This window comes from Lynx canadensis, chromosome B4 (assembly GCF_007474595.2).
Source record: "Lynx canadensis isolate LIC74 chromosome B4, mLynCan4.pri.v2, whole genome shotgun sequence".
Taxonomy (NCBI): Eukaryota; Metazoa; Chordata; class Mammalia; order Carnivora; family Felidae; genus Lynx; species Lynx canadensis.
This window is the reverse complement of record NC_044309.1, coordinates 27,368,736-27,387,879: the sequence shown is the minus strand read 5'-3', so window position 1 is coordinate 27,387,879 and position 19,144 is coordinate 27,368,736. Positions and strand designations below refer to the sequence as shown.

Below are 19,144 nucleotides of genomic sequence, written 5' to 3'. Positions count from 1 at the left end.
TGTGTAAAACCCTGTTATAAAGCATGGGCTTAGGAGTCCGACGATGTAAGTTTGAATCCTGGTTCTGTGACTTATTAATGATGGGACCTCATCAGCCTGATTCCCTCCTATTCAAACTGGGCATCACAGCAGTGCCTGCCCTAGAGGGACACTGGATGAAGATACTCTCCAAGCACTCTTTGTGGTGGCCTCGCACGGTGACCGGCCAGTGTGTGCTACCTGCTTAGCAAAGCTGCTGGGTGCTGGTGCTGTCACCTGGCATGGAAGTTCACGGCTTTTCTCAAAAGACGTGTTCTTGTTTTGTCACTCAAGAGCCTCCTGGCTCTAGTAAGATGAGATTTCTACTCCCCTTGCTTGTTTGGTTTTGGCATGCTAAGGCAGGGGTGCGGAGATCGTCACAGGAAGAGTCTGCAGAAATCATAAATGATTTGCCGAGAGACCCATCAAGGGAGGAGGATAGAACCAGCAACGCAGACACGAGTCTCCGGGATGTATTGTGTACACACACACTTGGCTATGTGTTAAAGCATCACAAGGACACAGTTGACGTACGTCACACTGTCTCTGAGTTGGTGTGAAAAGCGAAACGCCCTCGTTCGATCTGAGCACCTCCCGTATTCAAAGGATTATGAGTGATGCAGGGATGGTACAGATGAATGAGAGAATACGATGCTTGTGTTAACGGAGCTCACAAGTTAGGAAGTCTGTAGCAACAGCTTGGAAATTTTCCCTCCAAAATAGTTAAGGGGAGCAAAAAATTTTAGACGTCTGAAAAAAGCGTCGCTTGTGGAGGGGAAGTGTGGACGGCTTATTTGCCAGCAGTGGGTGATAATGAGGTTATAGAATATGCTGTGCTAAACACACTGCAGGTGCCCACAAGTCGCCCGCCAGTTGAATTGGGTTTGCTGGGCTTTGCTTTTGTGCAACGAAATGTGTAAAACCACTGCTCTTCCTCTGTTGGTAACTTAGCTTCATCTCAGAGAACCGCTCCTCCTCCCCCATTCCCTGCCCCAACTCTGGACGCTGCCATCCTGAGTCTTCAAGCTGGACATCTGCAGCCGCCTTCCAATCTCCCCTTCACCTCACCCTCCCACATCCAGGGCCTCCGCGGCCTGTAAACTCCTTCCCTGTAACATTTTGGACATTTGTCTCCTTCTCTTCTTGCCTACTTTCGCCGCATCAGGGAATTCTTTTTCACCCCAGTGACTGCGGTAGCCTTCTAGACAGCCGCTGTGCCCCCATTTCCTCCAAACCCGGCCCATCCTACACCCTGTGTTAAGAAGCCTGCCCGAGACAGTCATACCTGCACCGAAGAAGACGCTGCATTGGAAGCATCTTTCTTGGGTTCTGTGCGATATTCAAACTTGAGTTTTACTGAGGTTTCAAAAAGAAGACTGAGAGATATCCCCAGGTGTCCTCACAATGGAGGGGTGCGGGAGGGCCACTCACGTTGTCCCGCCCAAAGGGCAGACATTGGAAGCACAGTGTAACGGGATCGTAGACCGTACAGGAACGTGTTTCTCTTCCATTTCGCAGTCTCCCACAAGTCCTGGAGGACAGGGTCCGTATCTGCTTATTTACCACTGGCTCGACAACGTCTGGCACTATTCCCAGCATATAGTAGGCAATTAATAAATACTTTGTAAATGGATGAAGGAGTGTTTAACAAAGAGCCATTTGGCCAACTATATATTCCTGCAACTTAGTCCTTTATTGTTGGATGTAAGTATTCTTTTTTCTCCTTTGAATAGCGCCGCCATGACAAGCCTTTATCAGTTAAGGATTGTACTCAGCTAAAAACCCGGTCACAGTAGCTTCACCATCCAGGCTTTATTCTTGTTTGTAAAGGAACCCAGCGCTGAGAAGTCATTAGGGACAGTCTTCTTCCACCTTTCTGCTCTACCACCGTCCAGGTAAAGCTTTCATCCCCAAGGCTATAAGAGCTGCTGGAGCGCGAGACATTACAGCAGAATTTCCAAGCAGGAAGCAGGAGCCCCAAGTCGACTGCGTTTCCAAGGTTAGTAAAAAAGATCGGGTGTTATGCACCAATAGCCAAACACAAGGGTGAGCCAGACTTTTCAAATGACTCGTTAGTTCTGTCTTTTTGATGAGTTCCCAAAAAAAGAATCCTTGGGAAAGACGAAAGTTGACCACTCCGTCGTAACTAGTTTGCCTCTGAGGGTCACCAAGTTGTAAACTCCACGGATAGCCAATCCCTTGCTCACAGCAGCACTCGAGGGAGTGTGTTCACAGAGTGTCCGTTGAGTTGAGCTGACATCGCTGTATGGGAAGGACCATCTGGCTTATGTCCTGAAGGATGAAGCGGGTCCATGTTGCTGTCAGTGTGTCGGATGCCCTTTGGTCCCCACTGGGGAATGGGTACTGTCCTACTGACCCCCTGCAAGTTTCCATCTATTCAGGGAACTAGTGGTTTCCAGTCTTCCAAGGTGTTCCACGGGGGCTCCAGGCCAGGCCGGAGCGGGCCACACTCAGGAACCACATCATTCACTGCTCCCAGAGACGATTCCTCCTGTTCTAGGCTATACATATGTAAAGACTTCAGCCAGTGAAAGGCAGGCTTCCGCTGGGAAAACAAACAAAACAAAAACAAACAAACAAAAAAACAACCATGTGTATTTAATTCCTGGACAATAGAGGATAACTTTTTTTTCCTCTGTGATTTTTGATTTTTTGCTTCCTCAATAACGAAGCTTTGGCCACAGTGAGTAAACCTTTCAGGGGATGCTGTATCTGTCCTCTTTCTCCCATCACCCAACAAGAAGGAAAAAGAACTGCAGGGTGAACGGAAGGTTTAGGAAGACATTTACTTTTTCAAAAGTATCTAAAGCAGACTCTGCACGGGCCTAACTGATCCCAGTTGTGGGGTGTTGTGAGTTGAGGCTTGGATGTTCTCCACCAGGCAGACTGGGCAGACTTTTAGCCAAGTCTCTACATGGCTGGTGTTCAATACATAGTTTTTTGATGGATTGACTGAGTTCTGTTGTGCCAGATCAAGCAGTTTCCAAAGTGAAGAAAATAGTTGTGACTTTCTTTTCCTGTGTTAAAGAGTACAATGTGTGCGATATTCCATAGGTCCCTGGGACTTGGCTGAATAGCTTCCAATGTAATCAAACCGTTGATTGGTTCGTGCTCAGAGAAGGTAGTAGGAAAGCAAAACAATGTAACTTCTTGGATTGGATTCTCAAGCACTAATTACTCTTCCTGAATCCCCTGGCTTCTCCTGCCTCCTGAGAACCTGGAACCCTCCTTATCCAGAAGGGAGGTCCTTACCCTCACAAGTGAACAACTATCTCCTATAAGTCAGTGCTCTTAAAAGAAACCATCTAAGCGGAAGTGAAATGCATTGAAAGTATACCGAGTAGCTGAAGAACTGGAAAGTCTGAGAACCAGGCTCAGAAACTTGATTGCCACAAAAACACTTTGTTGTAGACTAGCCTGGGGAGAGAACTACAATCTCTCCTGCTGGTCTGGAGCCTCCGCCTTGCTCTGCCCTCCCAGCCTCACTCCTTGTCTGCCCCGGGAATCTTGCACAACTACCCCCACCCCCATTGAGAGTAGTTGCCTGGGCTCCGAGTCTTTGCAGAACCAGTTCTGTCTGCAAGGACCAGCGTGGAGAGTGTCTGAAGGGAGAAGCCAAGGTCACATGCCAACACTCTTAGTGAACACTTGAGGACATTCTGTTGTCCAGGGTCCTACTACTCAAAGTATGGTCCACAAAGAAAAACATAAACCAGGCTTTGTCTGCCTTCCCCTAAGACTCAAGGCTGGGGGATTCTCCTCACACAGGAGGGGCTCAGACGCAAACTGCCAAGACGAATCACAAACGTCCACACTCCCTAACCAAGATGCCACCGCACCGTCTTTGTGTGCCTATGTTCTTTTTTGGTCTGTTAACTCCCGCAGGAAGCAATAAGGTGTGCCCAGGGAGAGGAGGCTAGAGGCAGCTGGAAACAGGAAGAGAGCATGGTGTCGGAGGCTGAGGAAGCAAAGAGAGCACGATGTGATTTCCACGTAGCACACGGCCAGTTTACTTTCCAGCACTCTTGCGCAATCCAAGTATTTAAGGTACTCGAGTGTCCGCTGCGTGCCTAGCACGGCAGGAGATAGAGCCTCATTTTGTGTGGACATTTACACCCTGGTTGGAAGACACAAGTCCGTCTCTCAAATCAGTTGGAGAAAGGGAGAGGACTGTGCCTCAAATTTGGATGCCATCCTCGGGGGGATCTTGTTAGAAGTTCAGATTGGGGTTGGGGGCTGGGATGCTGCATTTCGAACAAGCTCCCAGGTGCTGCTGCTGCTGGGGTATCAGGAGCACAGCATGTCATTTGTGCCAAGGAGGAGAACATTTAGGTGGCTCGTAGCACCGTGGAGATTTTCGGAGGGGAAACCCTGAGGTTCAGGCACTGAGCGTGCAGAGACCTAACTGAGCCCTGACAAGAGGGCAGGAGTTAATTCGGCAGAAAGTAGAGGAATCCCCGTGTTGGGCCCACTTGTGTGTTACACCAAGGGTGACGAGCCATCCCGGTTTGCCTGGGACTGTCCTGGTTGTAGCACGGTAGGTCTTGAGTCCCGGGAGCAAGTGTCACACTTCCGTGACACTTGCCCAGTGACACCCAGCCGGAGGCAGACAATAACTACGTGCCATTTGCTTGACAGATTGGCCAAGTTTACACTTTATGAAGGTTAAAGTCACATGGAGTTCGTTTCATTTCTGGTCTTAGTAATGGCTTGGAAAGGAAGCGGCACAGCTTTAGATAAGGCGATCCTGTTTTTTCTTAATACTACTGTGATATCAATCTTCACGTCACAGCGTTACGGTGACATTTCTTAAGCAGGGACTCCCTTTTATTACTCAGAAAATTTTAAATTTCTATGCGTGTATTCCCAGTAGGGAATGTGAAATGTCAGAAGCACGGTGGGAGGCCCTCGAAACACAAGTCTTCGTACTTGAACCACATCACTACACTTCAGCAAATCGGGTGGACCGTGTCATGGCAGAACTTCCGAATCACCCACAGCCGTGGACATGCTGTCCGGTCCCCTGGGTCACAGCTTAGCACACAGATTCCGGAAGCGGGCTTGCCCTTCACCCAGACAGCGGACCATCCTTACAGCGAGCGGATGCTTTTCCTAAAGCAAGTGTTGATTTGCTTTGATCCGCTTCCTCCTTACCCGCAAGCATGCTGGCAGTGCCTAGGTGAGAAGTGTTCCATTTTCTGACGCACCTGGGGAGCCAGTGAGATGCTCATGAAATTGGACATCTCGCTTCTCTGCCCAGGGAGCTCGAGCAAAGTCCAACCGGGAGCAGCTGCCACTTTCACGGAGCAAATCCTCCAGCCTGCTGCTGATCTAGTGTGACCTGGGCCTAGCTTGGGGGAGGTGGCCGGCCAGCTGAGCAAATACAGCCAGGTGCTGGTCCTGCCTTGTCAAGCTTTAACCCTTCCCGCTTCCTGCCCCTTTTCTCTTCCTCTCACTCCATACACACGTCTGTCTTTCCGGTTTTCTCCTCCAGGGCTTCACGCTGTCATTATCTTCTGCGGACTTGCCCCCCAGGAACTAAGTAGCCTGTCCCCTTCTGTGTGTTTCCTCTGCTCTGAACCGAGGCTGCACCAAGCGCTAACCTGCAACCTGAGAGGGAGTTTGCAACCCGAGCAAGCGTGGAAAATCCCTGTGTTGTTTCCGACAGGATCTGATTGTAACACCGATCCCATAGTTAATTGCAGTTCCCTCACTAGGCTTATTAACTCCTCTCTACTTGGGGAAGGCACCCAAACCATTTTTTGCTTATTTTAAGAAGATGGTGGGCAAGATTAGGGAATGAGCTGAGGGTAAAGGAAGTGTACAAATCGACATTTGTTTGCAGGGAGGCACTGTGCTTTGGAGGACCCCGACGGTAAGGAGTTCAGGTGCGTGTGAAACTCAGCACTACAGAGGTTAGTTAACACATAGCTCTGTTCAGGGCGCAGCCTTGACCTGGATTCCTCCTCGTATTGGACCCTGGGCTCTGGTCCATTCTCACCGGAGCCCTGCTGGGGCCGCTTGCTCATGCAGAGACCTCCCTAGCCAGGGCCAGCCGTGTTGTCTGCAGCTGGAGGGACAGGTGCCAATGAAGGGGCTCAGTGTGGCCGAGAGCAACATGTCCAAGACTTAGCCTGGCCCCAGGTGGTTTTCTGCCCATGTGGAAGCTCAAAGTCTGCTGAGATTTTTAAACAGTGCACTTGAAGAGCCTGCTCTCTGTCTGATCTTGTTAGAAGATGCCATCCCCTTCCTTCTGTGGTCACTTACACCTTTGTGACTAAGTGGGCTTGGGTCCCTAATATCCCCAGAAGAGGGGTTACTTACACTTCCATAAACACTTTGCTGTTTGTGGAGGCATGGACTGGGAAGTGCCCCAGGAAAGCGGGTCCCTGGGCCTACGGGGGAGCCCCAGCCCTGGGGCAGGGAGCAGCTGGCCGTGGCTTCAGATAGGCACCTCTCCTTGCCCACGTTGCTTCCTCTGTAAATTGAGGACAGTCTCCTCTTTCCTGAGGGTGGTTGTGATGACCGAGAGTCCACACAGCTCCCAACCCAGTGGCTAGTGTGCAGTTGCCGTAAGCGCTCAATAATCGACACTTTGTGTAGAAAACGAAGGGGGAAAGCAGCAGGAAGCAGGAAGGGGAAGAAAACTGGCCGGAACATCAGCAGAACGGATACGGGAGTTGACCACTGGCCTCTGGTGGAATGTCTGTGGCGTGAGGGATCCGCAGCAGAAGACAGCTGTCGTTGGAAGCAGCCGAGGCGGGGGGCAGGGCTGCTTCTGAAAGCTGCCACGGGGACGCTGGTAGCTGTAGGAATCAGGTGGCCTGATTTGTAAGAAGGTCTGGAAGCCGTGGTAGGAGTGATGCCAACCAGCTTCGGGGCTGAGTTCTTTTCCTTCTCCAAGGCAAGCAGCATTTTGCTCTGTTTGGCGCTCGGAGCTCATGGGGGGCATGACAGGGTTGCTTAAACGTCTTTCTTTCCCCAGATGGAAGGTTCATTCCCACCTCCACCCACAGACTCCCCTAGAAGTGTCTGGCCCTCTTGGAATCTCCCCTAACAATTCCGATCATCCCAGCTGTCACTTCCAAGCACCGCTGTTCTCGCTCACCGGGGTCCGAACGCCTGGGGTCCTGTCTCTCGGAGTCCCACCCCGTGCGGGTTGCAGAGTGGTGCCCAGCTGAGTCCAGGACCGTGGGTCAGGACTGGAGCCTGCTCCCGCACCCCAAGGTGGCTTCGAGACCGGAGAGATCTTGCCTTTGTGAAGTCTGGCCCACGTGTAAAATCGCTCCACTCTCTTCCTCTTTCGCACAGCCTAGCTCTTTTCATCTGATTTCAACCAGTAAGACGGAGTTTCAAGTCTCCCCCTTTATTTTCGCACAGTTGCCACTACGGGCCCACCCCAGTGGCTTGGAGAAGGCAAGTTCTTAGCAGAGCCCTGTCTGTAGGCCGTGTGCCTGATGAGGACCTCGCCAGGAAGGGGGTTGGTTGGCAGAGGGGTGTGGGGGTGTGGCTGTGTGTTAATGGTCTTGCCTTCCCTTCCCCTTCGGAAATGTTCTAATTTTGTACCTCCTTAGAATGAACACAGTGGAGGGCGCGGCAGGCGGACAGATACCCGCCCTCCAGGACTTCGCTTGGAAATTTCAAACACAGCGCTGCTATTTTGAAAAGGCACGTGTCGCCGTGCTGTAGTCGAACAATGCGGAGAGCTATTTGTGCCTAGTCCCGGCTTAACACACGCCTGCCTGGGATGCCAGCATTTCCAACTTCAATGCGAAAACTGGGGGCTCAACCATAAGGACTTGTCTGCAGCCGGGAAAGGGGTGGGCGTGGCGGGGGGGGGGGGGTCCCTAGCTGCGGCAGGGCTTGCATCATTAGGCTCCCAGCTGGAGATGTCTGCTCTTGGCAAACGGGAGGCCATGGGAGAACATTTGGCCCCGGATTAGGCTCCTAATGATAATTAGGGGAAAGCGGCAGGGTGCAGCCCATAGGTTGGAGATCCTGTGGGATCCGGACAAAACTGAACAGCCTTTACCTTGTCCCGTTTCCGCTTTTTGATCCCATACCAGCTCTGTCTTTCTAAAAAGCATGGATGTCTTAGAATAGAATGCCTCCCCTTGCTTCCCTCTCCCACCCTCTTCCCTCCCCCCAAGCCACCCTCCCATCTCGATTTCTCAGTATCCCCAATTATAACAACATAGCTGTATTGTATCCATTTTCTAGGGCGTGCATAATGAAATACCACAGACGAGATGCAGAACGACGGAAATTAATTTTCTCAGCTTCTTCAGGCTAAACGTTCAAGATCAAAGTGTTGACGGGTTTGGCTTCTCCTGAGGCCTCTGTCCTTGGCTCACAGATAGCCACCTTCTCCCTGTGTCCTCACATGGCTTCTTCTCTGTGCTGTTGCCTCCCTGGTATCTTTTCCTCTTCTTATGATGGCACCAGTCATATTGGATCAAGGTCCCATTTTTATGACCTCATTTAGCCTTAATTACGCCCTTAAAGGTCCTCTAAGTCCCTACATAGTCACATGGGGGGGTGGGCTTAGGGCTTCCACATATGAACTGGGGGGAATACAATCCATTCCATAACAGGTATCGAACAGCAACCTCCAGAAGGTCCACTTGAATAGGTACGCAGGTATTCCTGACAGGGACACTGTACAAGCCACAGATGACACCCACCGCTAATGTGGGTGTGTTCGCAAGGCGGCCACAGCAAGCCCAGACACAGCCTTGCAAGACTATGGGCACGGCCCACACAGTGACACAGAGCTGACTTGCTGGATGAGCGGGGACGAGAGGTAGGAGTTCCAGTGGCTCCAGCACTGGCTAGGAGCCAGAAACAGCATCTTTGCCCTCTTCGCCCAGAACCCTGGGTGGCAGTGGGATAGAGGAGGAACACTAATGAAGAGATATTCCTGGGCTAAGCAGAGCAGAAGGATGAGAGCCAAGCCATTCCAACCTTTGACCTCTCCCCTCCTCCTCCCGAGGATTTGATTTGTCTTAAACAGATGACCAAAAACCCTGAGGGGAGAGATGCCACCTGACCAGCCTCAGGACTGGGTGCCATCAACAAGTCAAAGTGAGTGCCCTCCCCCCATCCCTGAAGGCACACAGCTTCATGGGGGTGACTAGAAAGTGCTCTGGGAAGGCTTTGAGGAGGGGAAGTCACTACACTCTTCCCAGTATCTATCCTTCCTGTGCAATTGGGGCAGCTGCGTATCAGGGTCCCTCCTGGGAAACCCCAGGAAAAGCCAGTGAGAGGGACCATGAGGCAATTTCCAGAATGGGTTGTCACAAACATCCAACAGGACTCACCCTGCAGGGTTGCTGTCCTCTGGGGAAGGAATCAAATGGAAAGAAATAGAACCCTGCCCTACCTCCCACCTGTGGAGTGAGGCATCCCACAAGGCTCCCATTGGGCCTAAGAAAGATGGCCGCCCTCTGCAACTGCTGAAGGCCAGCAGGGGGCTGTTTCAGTTTGTGTAAGCGCTGGCGGGCAGTGAGTTTTCTGGCCATCGCGTGACCTTTTTGAGAGGAAAAAATTGCAAACCATTGAGATGACTGTCTTAGAAACAAAGTTGTAAAGACCACCTTCGTTTTCTAAGGGTCTCAGTATGCTCCAGATGGTTGTGTTCCCTCGTCCTTGTTTTCTCCCAGTTTCTACCTCTTTAATTTCCAAAGATCCAATCCTAATGGATCTCCCCCTATCACTCAGAGTAAATGCCAAAATCTTCATAATGGGTGCACAGATCTGGGTCCCTGGCGCCTCTCTGACCATATCTGTATAGTCATCCCTGTGGCCCTCCCTGCTCTAGAACCTCAGTCTCCTTGCTGTCCCCGAATGTCAGGTGTGCACCCGGCTCAGGGCCTTTGCTCTTGTACCCTCTCCTAGGAAGGCCCCTCTCCCAGATATCTGCAAGGCTCCTTCCCACACTTCCTCAGGTCACACTGACATGTCCCCCCCCCCCAGGTGAGGACTCCCCAGCCACCTGTCTGAAATTGCACACCCACTTCTCTATTCCCAATCTCCTCGCCCTGCTTGATTTTCCTCTGTAGTCCTTCACATAGTCTGACATCTACATATTTTACTTACTTATTGGGCATCTCTCCCCCTGTTATGATACAAACTCCACACCTGACTGGTGCCTTGCAGCATCTGCTGTGCCTGGAATAGTACCAAGTAGATGCATAAGTGGTTGTTGAATAAATGTGTCCCTTTAAGCCAAAGCCCCTTTTCTGTCTGGGCTCAAAGAAGAAGGCCTACATTGTTGGAAGTAGTGTACCGAGCATTTGGGATGCCTTTGGGAGCTCGCTGCCTCCAAGGAGGACAACAAGCTGAGACTCCCAATAATGACACCTGTCTAGACCTCCTTGCAAAAATTGAAGTGTCCAGGAAGCACGGCACATACCATTTGCCTACATCTCAACTAGGTTTCTAGTTCCAGATTATAGCCTGGATGATAGAAACTCAGCTCACCCTTGCTTTTCCCTGAGGTTGTGGCTTGTACCATATCAGGTTCCAGGGGGCTTAACATTACACCAGGGGAGCCAGTGGGTGGCCTAAACTGTAATCTGCTCATATAGGTACCTCCTAAAACGTGCAGCATCTCATCTGGGCCTTTGTCCTTGATCCATGCAGGTAGACAGAGTGAGATCCTTTGTCCCCACCCCACCCCCAGCATGCCCCCTGGGTCCTAGTGGTTGCGTTTCTTCCACAACTCCGAAGGACACAGGTACAGTGTTGCTACTTCTGCTTCAATGTGGGACTGAGACAACTCTAAGAGCGTGACAGAGCCCCAGCCCTGACCTGCTACACCACCAGCAGCTCTCTTCCCAAGGACTCTGCCTGAGAAGCAGAGGGGCAGGACCCCACCCAGCTTTCTGAGACCTGCCAGGGTCTCAGAACCTCATACGTTCTCCTCTACACTCTGTAAAAACAGAGTTTTCTCTTACGGGTAGCCGAAGGAGAAGTCAGAGAGATTCGAAGCCTGAAGGAGATTTCATGTGCGGGGGCCAGGGCGCTTGAGAGACCTCTCCACCCTCCCTCTACAAGGACCTGGATTCTGCCAACAACCTGAATGAGCTCAGAGGTGGCTCCATCCCCAGAAGCCCCGAGGAAGAGCTCAGCCTGGACAGCACCTTGACTGCAGCTTAGGAGACCTCGAGCAGAGAACCCTGTTGAGCCCACCTGCGGAACTGTGAGCAAATAAATGGGTGTTGTCTTAAGACACTAGGTCTGTGGTGATTTGTTATGTAGGAACAGAAAATAAATATGGGGACAAGAGTCAAAGTCCCTGACACCGAGAAGGCACTACTTGGTAAATTCCATGTGATTTCGTCTCCCTTTTGGTTCCCAAATGTTTAAGAGCTACCCTGTGGCAGGAGCAATGTTTCCCCAAACACTACACGTGCTTTCTACGTTCCCCAGACTTTCTTGCTGGTAGCTTGAGGCCAGATCACTAATTTTGGCCAATGGACCACAAGTGGAAGTGATATGCGCCATTTCTGAGCTAAGGCAATGACAAACCAGGGGGTTTCATCTCCTCCTTTCTTCCCCTTGCTGGAGAGCACGCATTCCAGAGGGTGCAGCTCCACGAGCCAGTGCGGCCATCCACCAGGCCCTAAATGCCCATGCGGAGCCGAGCGCCCTGTCAGCCAAGGATTACTCGTGTTAGAGACTTACCACTGCCGCAGCTAGTCTTAAGTAATACACATGCTCTCACCCGAGAACACTGCTATTAAAGCCTGAAAAATAGATGAAGTAGAGAGAATTCATTTTCTAAGTTCCTTTCGATGGCAACATCCCTAGCATAGTGTCTCATCCATAGCAAAGTGTTTCTCTATGGGCCGCTAGTAAGGGTGGTCAGAGGAAAGTGTTTGGAGGCCTTGCCGAAAGAAAATCAAACTGGAGATAAAGCCATTGCTAAAATAAGTCACCAGGGAAATACTAGTTTTATAAGTGTATCCATACATGTTTGCCCACAATCCCGAATCTCTTCTAAAGAGTCAGGACTATTTCTAAAAGCTCCAGAACCCTGGCCTGTGATCAGCGTGTGATGCCCAGATCTCTGGCCTTAGTGTCTACTATCCACATTGCCATGGGTCATTTACATTCTCTCCCCAAGTGTTTCTTTGGCCATCTCTGTCTCCACTCCTCTCCCATGCCCCTCTGAGCTCCCCTCAGACAGTGACCTTCTAGGAAGTCAACCGGGTGAGTTCACTGCTTGAAAACTCTGGCAAAAGTCCAAACTCCCCCCCCCCCCCACAGCATGCAAGGCTTTGTGCATAATGACCCCAAGCCCACCTTTCCCTCTGCCCTGGAGCCACATTGGTCTTCTTTCTGGTTCTCACCTACGCCTTAGGATGTGCGTGCTGTTCCCTCTGCCTGGCATCCCCGGGCCTCACGGTTCGTATGATGGTTCTGCCTGACTCCTCTTCTAGACGCTTGAAGGGGGCCAGTCTTTGTTTGACTGGTACCACGTCTGGGACATCTTCCCTTACCACCCTATCTCTGCACCCTGCCGTGTCCCCACCTTCTCTGTCTTAACCCCTCAGCTGTTCTTAGCCACAACTTGTTTACTTGTTCTTGCCCAGTTAGGATGTAAGCTCCATGAGGAATCTGAAGGATCAGAGATTTGACTCTGCTAACAATTTACACGTTAGCCTGCCACCTGTTAGTGGATGCTGACAGAGGTGCCTGGTCAGGGACAGAGGCCATTAGAGCACAGGAGGATGGCTTGAGCTTCCTGCTCATGCATCAGTTCCCTTGGCTCCTCAAGACCCTATGGAGACATCCCGATGGATGCCACGTGCGTAGCAGCTTGTTATCGTAGCTGAGGATCCCCGTGCTTAGGGAACCCCAATCTTTTATAATGGGAGAGAAGCAAACATGCCTGACTGTGGCTTTAGAGGGAGCCACGTTTGGTGTACTGAACAGTAAACAATCTTGCCCTTTCCTCTGGACAGAAATGCTCTCTTTGCCTTTCACCTATTTGCTGCGTAAGCATCCTTGAAAAGATGGTGACCCTGTTGGCAAGAGATACAGACATGTGAGCAACCATGGAGAACTGTCTCCCTCCGAAAGGCAGAGATCATGAATATGCTTTTCACTGCTCCTGTCTCATCATATCAGGCAGAATTCTCAGTCATGAGCCACAGACAGAAGTGGTGGGCCAGGCAGAGGGGGTGCCTTTTCCAGAAACACAGAGGTATCCTACAGGCTAGCAGTGGTTCCATGAGAAGGCATGGTTTCCTTCATCTTGGAATTCCACTCTGGAATTTGTCTTGGCTCTTCTGGATGGAAGAATGAGATAAAGTACTGTTTAAACTCAAAATAGACATGATAGGACAGATTTGTCTGTGGGAGATGCTTTGAGTATTACAGTAGAAAAAAAATCATAATTTTATTTATTTTTTGTTTTTATTCTAGAGAGAGAGTGTGTCAGCAGGAGAGAGGGGTAGAGGGAAAGAGAGAGAGAGAGAGAGAGAGAGAGAATCTTAAGCATGCTGAGAATAGAGCCCAACATGGGGCTCGATCCCTCGACCCTGGGATCATGACCTGAGTCAAAATCAAGAGTTGGATGCTCAACCAACTGAGCCACCCAGGCGCCTCAGAAAAATCATAATTCTAAAGACAATTTTTGTTTAAGAAACTCTAAGCTTAAGGCAGATACTGAATAAGGAGGGAGGGAGAAAGTCCACAAAAGGAAATAAATGGGAGAGTGGAAATGTGGTTATAAGAAGAAATGGTGTTGATCTCTCTGCTTTCTGAACACTTAAGACCTGGGGTGTCTTCTTGGGTAAACTTTACTCAATCCCCTATGTTCTATGCCCAATCCATCAGGAAGTCTTGTTAAATGTTCCTCCTCAGTATTTCTCAAATCTGTCCACTTGCCTTTATCACCTAGGTCCCTAGCTAGTTCAGACCACCACTCTCTCCCTCCAGCATAATTTCATCAGCCTACTAGCCGATTTCCCTGTCTCAATCCGTTGTCTGCACCTCTACTTTGGGGGTCTTTCTAAAATGCAATTCTCATCATGCCAATCCCCTTTTAAAGTGTTTCTGTGATGTCTTATTTATCTCAGGATAAAGCTCCAAAAGGAAATGGCTTATTGAGATCCTCTCTCTTCTTGTGACGTCTACATCTCATACTTCATTTGGTGATCTCCTCCTCTTATTCTTTGTTTCAGCCACAATAATAGTCTTTACCTGTGTGAGAATTCCTTCTCAGCCATTCTTGGGGAATTTACATGGTTTTCAGAATCTCAAGAAAAATCCATTGAGACATCAGGAAGTCATAACCTTACAAGAATTAAAGCTTAACAGTCAATGTAAGAGTATTACTAGTTTGAAGGAGTTGAAAGCAAGGGCTGGAGATACTATGTAGAATCAAAACTTAAAGTCAGTATTGCGGGGAACCTGGACAGGAGCAAGTAGGAGAGGAAGGGTGGCAATTTAATCAGTCATGTGAAAAGCACGTTCATGGCTCTGTCTTCTGTCAACTGATTAATTCTTGCAAATAGACAAATTAATCACTTGATATGCATGGCATATCTAATACAAATCTTACGAGTGGTATACCAAGAAATAAGAACTTGTGGGGTTGTTCAAAAGGCAAGAACTACAGATGTTCCTGACATCACTACAGACCCTTCATGACTCATGTTAATGTCCGTTCTTCCAGGAAGTCACCCTTGGCCTTTAAATCTGGTTTAGGTGCCCCTTCCATGTGCTCCTTTTGCTCTGATCTAATAGCATTTATCACCCTCTGTGGAGGATTGTTATGTTGGTGGCTCCCCCAAAAGAACCACATCTCTTGGTTTCATAACCTATGTGGTTCTCTCCCACATTGATTGTGGGCTTGGTCACATGACTTGCTTTGGCCATTGGAACATTAGTTGAAATGATCTAAGCAAATGATTGCTACAACTTTCATACTGGGGCTCATTCTCTTGGAACATTCCCCCTTGGAAGCCAGCTACCACACTGTCAAGCAGCCCAAGCTAAGTTACCACATGACCCTGGAGAGGCCACCTTGGGCCTTCCAGCCCCCAGTGAGCTCCCAGCTGAAAGCAGCTGCTGTAGCTGAGCCCAGTCTACCCACGGAATTGTGGGAAAGAAAAACCATTGGTTTTTCTTAAGTCACTGAATTTTAGGATTTTTTTTTTTTTTACACAGCAATAGATAACCAAAATGCACTGTGTTACAATTACCCGTTAATTCTCTCTCTGCCAGTAAACTGAAGTTCTAGGAAGACAAGTTCAGAGTCTGCTTTGTTCTCTAAGTAGGCACTCAGCACTCAGGCACTTTTTTCATGACTTCTCAAGTCCCTGAGGTTTGGTCAGACTCAACAGCACTGCTGACCGCCTGTGATCAGCTTGTGTTAAACGGAGCGATTAAGCATTTTGATTCTATTTGAATAGAAGTCGTTAATGAAAGGAAAAGATATCAATCCATAACTTTATGTACCTCCTGCTGAAACTAAGATACTGCATCAAGTAAAAAAGAATTATTACTTTAAAAAGCTGCTACTTCTTTGAGCTTTCTTGCTGTTCTTTCTTTCACAGCCAGTTTAGATGGAGCCCCCAACTGTTCTTAGAACTTTACTTGGAAAACACCTCTACTTCCAAACATCCAGAAGATCTGGGGAGAGGAGAGTGGAGGGTGAGGAAAGCAGGGGGTGGGGTAGTTTGGACTGAACCCATGCTAAAATTTTTCATCAATCCAGCCTCTGACTCAACACCCCAGCATGAGGCAATTACTACTTCTTCTGAACTCCTTGAAGCTTTTTATCCCCACCCTCTGGCAATTGATCACTCACCACCCCCTGGCATCTCTTGTCTTCTGTGTATTTCAAACTGCCATTTAATTTTCCACATGTTTATGTTTGCCTTTTTATTGAGCTCCCACAGAGCCTATCACACTGTAAGCATGCAATAAATAGCTCATACAGAATGCCTTTGCTCCAAGCCAACCTACCCAAAAGTAGATGGGAAAGACCTAGAATAGCCCAAGGTAGGAACACAGTGAAAGTCAGGGCTAGAGCACAACAGTGTTCAGAGGTGAGCATTGGCCTGACAGCCTCACTGCTAACTATAATTTCTGCTTCCCTGCCTCAGTTGTTCCCTAACACTGGGAGAGTTAGCCTGGTTTGTAGCTTGGTCTTTGGAGACACCCAACCCCAAACCTGAGGCTTTCTTAGGCTTTAAGATGAGGGATGGATGATTTACAAGTCTTTCATTCTCTGCTTCTCTGTAGCTTGCTTTCTTTCTCTCTCTCTCTCATCTGCGAATCTATGAATCATTTGCTCTTCTTTCACCAAGGCTGGAAAACAAAAACAAAAACAAAAACTTCAGCTTGAAGGATTTCAGTCAGGATTTCAGCCCTTCCAGTTAGAGATACAAACCAGGGCAATAGGGTCCTGAAGCAGCTCGAGGAGTCTCTTTTAAAAGGAAGTATCCCTTGTAATTATTTTTATTTTTATTTTTTTATTTTAGAGAGTGCATGTGGGAGTATGAGTCGGGGAGAGGGGTAGAGGGAGAAAGAGAGATAATCCCAATCCGCTGAGTATGGGGCCTCATGCAGGGCTCTATCCCATGACCCTGGGATCGTGACCTGAGCGGAAATCAGGAGTCAGACCCACAACTGACGGAGCCATCCAGGCGTCCCAGGAGGAGGTCGCCCTTGTAAAGGAGGTCTTTAAAGAAGAGATGACTTCTCTGCTGGCTGGCTCCCTGGATTCGGTCACATTACATGTGTTGCATTGTATAAGGCTCCTGTGGCTAAGGAGCCATTCTCCTGCTGGCTTTAAGCATCCGTGTTGTGGGTGAGATGATCACTGGCTAGGACCCGGGGGTGACCTCCAGAAGCTGACAGTGACCCCTGTCAGCAGTCAACAAGAAAACAGGACCTCGGTCCTCCACTGCAAGGAATTGGAATCTGCTAACAGCCATAGAGCCTGGAAGGAGACCCTGAGTCCCAGGTGAGGTCACAGCCTCTCTGGACACCTTGATCCCAGCCTGGGGAGACCCTAAGCCACATCTGGAAGCCTGATCCCCAAACACTATGAGATGAAAGCCGTGTGTTGTTTCCAGCCACTGTTGGTGGTAATTTGTTCACAACAGAACATGAGTATAAGCCCCTCCCCTCCAACTGGGGGGAGGAACGCGCTAACAGTGGCCCTTGCTTCAGGCTGGATAACTGAGCTGTACTTTTCCCTGAACAGGAAATGCCTTCAGTCTTCTCCCCTTTATACCATCGCCCCCTCTCACAGACCCCAAACATGCTCCAGGCACTGCCATAGCCAGGAGTCCCCACAAGGGAGTCCCATGGAAGCCGGTCCTGCCTGTGTGGACCCAACGCTCACTAACCCTGTGCCCCTAGAGGTACCCCCCTGCCTGAAGCCTTAACACGCACAGAAGGAAACATGGAGCTGGAATCTGGGTTTCCCCAATTCTGAATTCCAGGCTCTTTCTGCTGTGTGCCCGGTGCAATTGCAGGCATTTTTTCAAGGCTTGGGTGGGACCCCAGCATAAGGACCCATGAGCTAAAGGGCCTGGCCACAGAAGTCTCTGAAAGGAGGTGGGTGTGCAAAGACTGGTTTCTGCTCCTCTGTGGTCCTTATCTGACCTCACTCCTCCCCAGAATACCACACACACACACACACACACACACACACACACACTCCAGGAAACTCGCTTTCACTTTGGGAGGGGCTTGGTGCCTCCCAGGATCCTCTGGCGTCTGCCTTCTTTCCTGTGGTGCCCAACAGTCCTGTCTCAGAAGATGGCAGTGCCCCCAGACAGAGGGACAAGGCACTCCTCCGCCTCCATCAGGGACGTGATGGCCCGTTCCCGGGAGGCAGTGAGCCCAGATGGGAGAATCTGAAAGGAGAAAGAGCAGTGCTTCCTGGCCAACCCTTCCTTCGCCACTGACCCCCTTCAAAAAGCAAATACTGGAAAGAGAAGGGGGGCACTCATGGAGAGATGGGAAAAGAAGAAAGTGTCTCTGCCCTAAGTGTGGATATGGGCAGACTCGGAGTGAAGAAGGAAGAACGTTACCAGTAAGTGACAAGACCCAAATAGCAGTCAAGCATCATGACTTCCTTATCAATCAATCACTGTGAGGCACATTGTGTTGGCTTTTTTTTTTCTTTTTTCTTCCTTAGAGATCTGAAGAAATAATATTCAAATGGTCAGAGTTCAAAATCTGTGGGTTCTTGCTGAGAAATGCTGAAAACAAGTTAATGAAGCTTTAATTCCTGGAGAGATTAGCCTCCATGCTGGCTCGGGCACTATCTTTCCTTAACACGCCTTGTCTCCGCTGATAACATGGGCTAATCTTGTGTGGGGGTTGGGGGACATTTGTACTTTTCCTGTTGCCTTTCTTCAGGTGTTTGTTTTGTTTTCCCCAAGGCTGGAACAGGGAATTGTCTTTCGTCTCCAGTAGTCTTTCTGTCTTCATTGCCATAGAAATAATCCAGGGTATCAAAACATGCTCACAATGGCCCTGGCTCCAAACCCTACGCCCGTGCTTCTTAGTGATGCCCAAGGGGTTCTGAAAGGAAAATGAGGATGCCTGTTGGCTTTTGCTCTCTTCTTTTTTTTTATTTAAAGTATTTATTTATTTTGAGAGAGACAAAGACAGTGCGAGATGCGGAGGGGCAGAGAGAGGTGGGGGGAGAGAATCCCAAGCAGGATCCTCACTGTCAGCACAGAACCCGACAAGGGACTCGAACCCACTAACCGTGAAATCATGACCTGAGCCGAAAATCAAGAGTTGGACACTTAACCAACTGAGCCACCCAGGCGCCCCTGCTCACCAATCTTATTTTGTATGATAGGCTGCAAAGTGAATTAATCAGTATACTAATACTGAGTTCAGTATTTGTCTGCAGCTTTTTCCTTTCGGTGTAGAGTTACGTACAACAAAATGCACAAATCTTCCGTGTGCACGGGCTGGGTTTTGGGATAGGCACACACGCTTGTAATGCAAATCCCCAGCAATATAGATAACTTTATGTTCACTCCTGGAGTTTGCTCTGTGACCCTTCCCTGTCAATTTCTTGCCCCTACTCCACCCCAGAAGAAGTCTTTTCTGA

The 19,144-nt window shown here is 49.4% G+C and overlaps 1 long non-coding RNA gene across 1 annotated transcript; it reads left to right on the top strand.

Moving 5' to 3' along the window:
- Nucleotides 1–7,966: 7,966 nt before the first annotated feature.
- LOC115518525 lies at nt 7,967–11,269 on the top strand. The gene is made up of 3 exons (XR_003970295.1): nt 7,967–9,123; nt 10,684–10,777; nt 10,985–11,269. It is a non-coding gene; the product is annotated as an uncharacterized LOC115518525 (long non-coding RNA).
- The last annotated feature ends 7,875 nt before the right edge of the window (nt 11,270–19,144 follow it).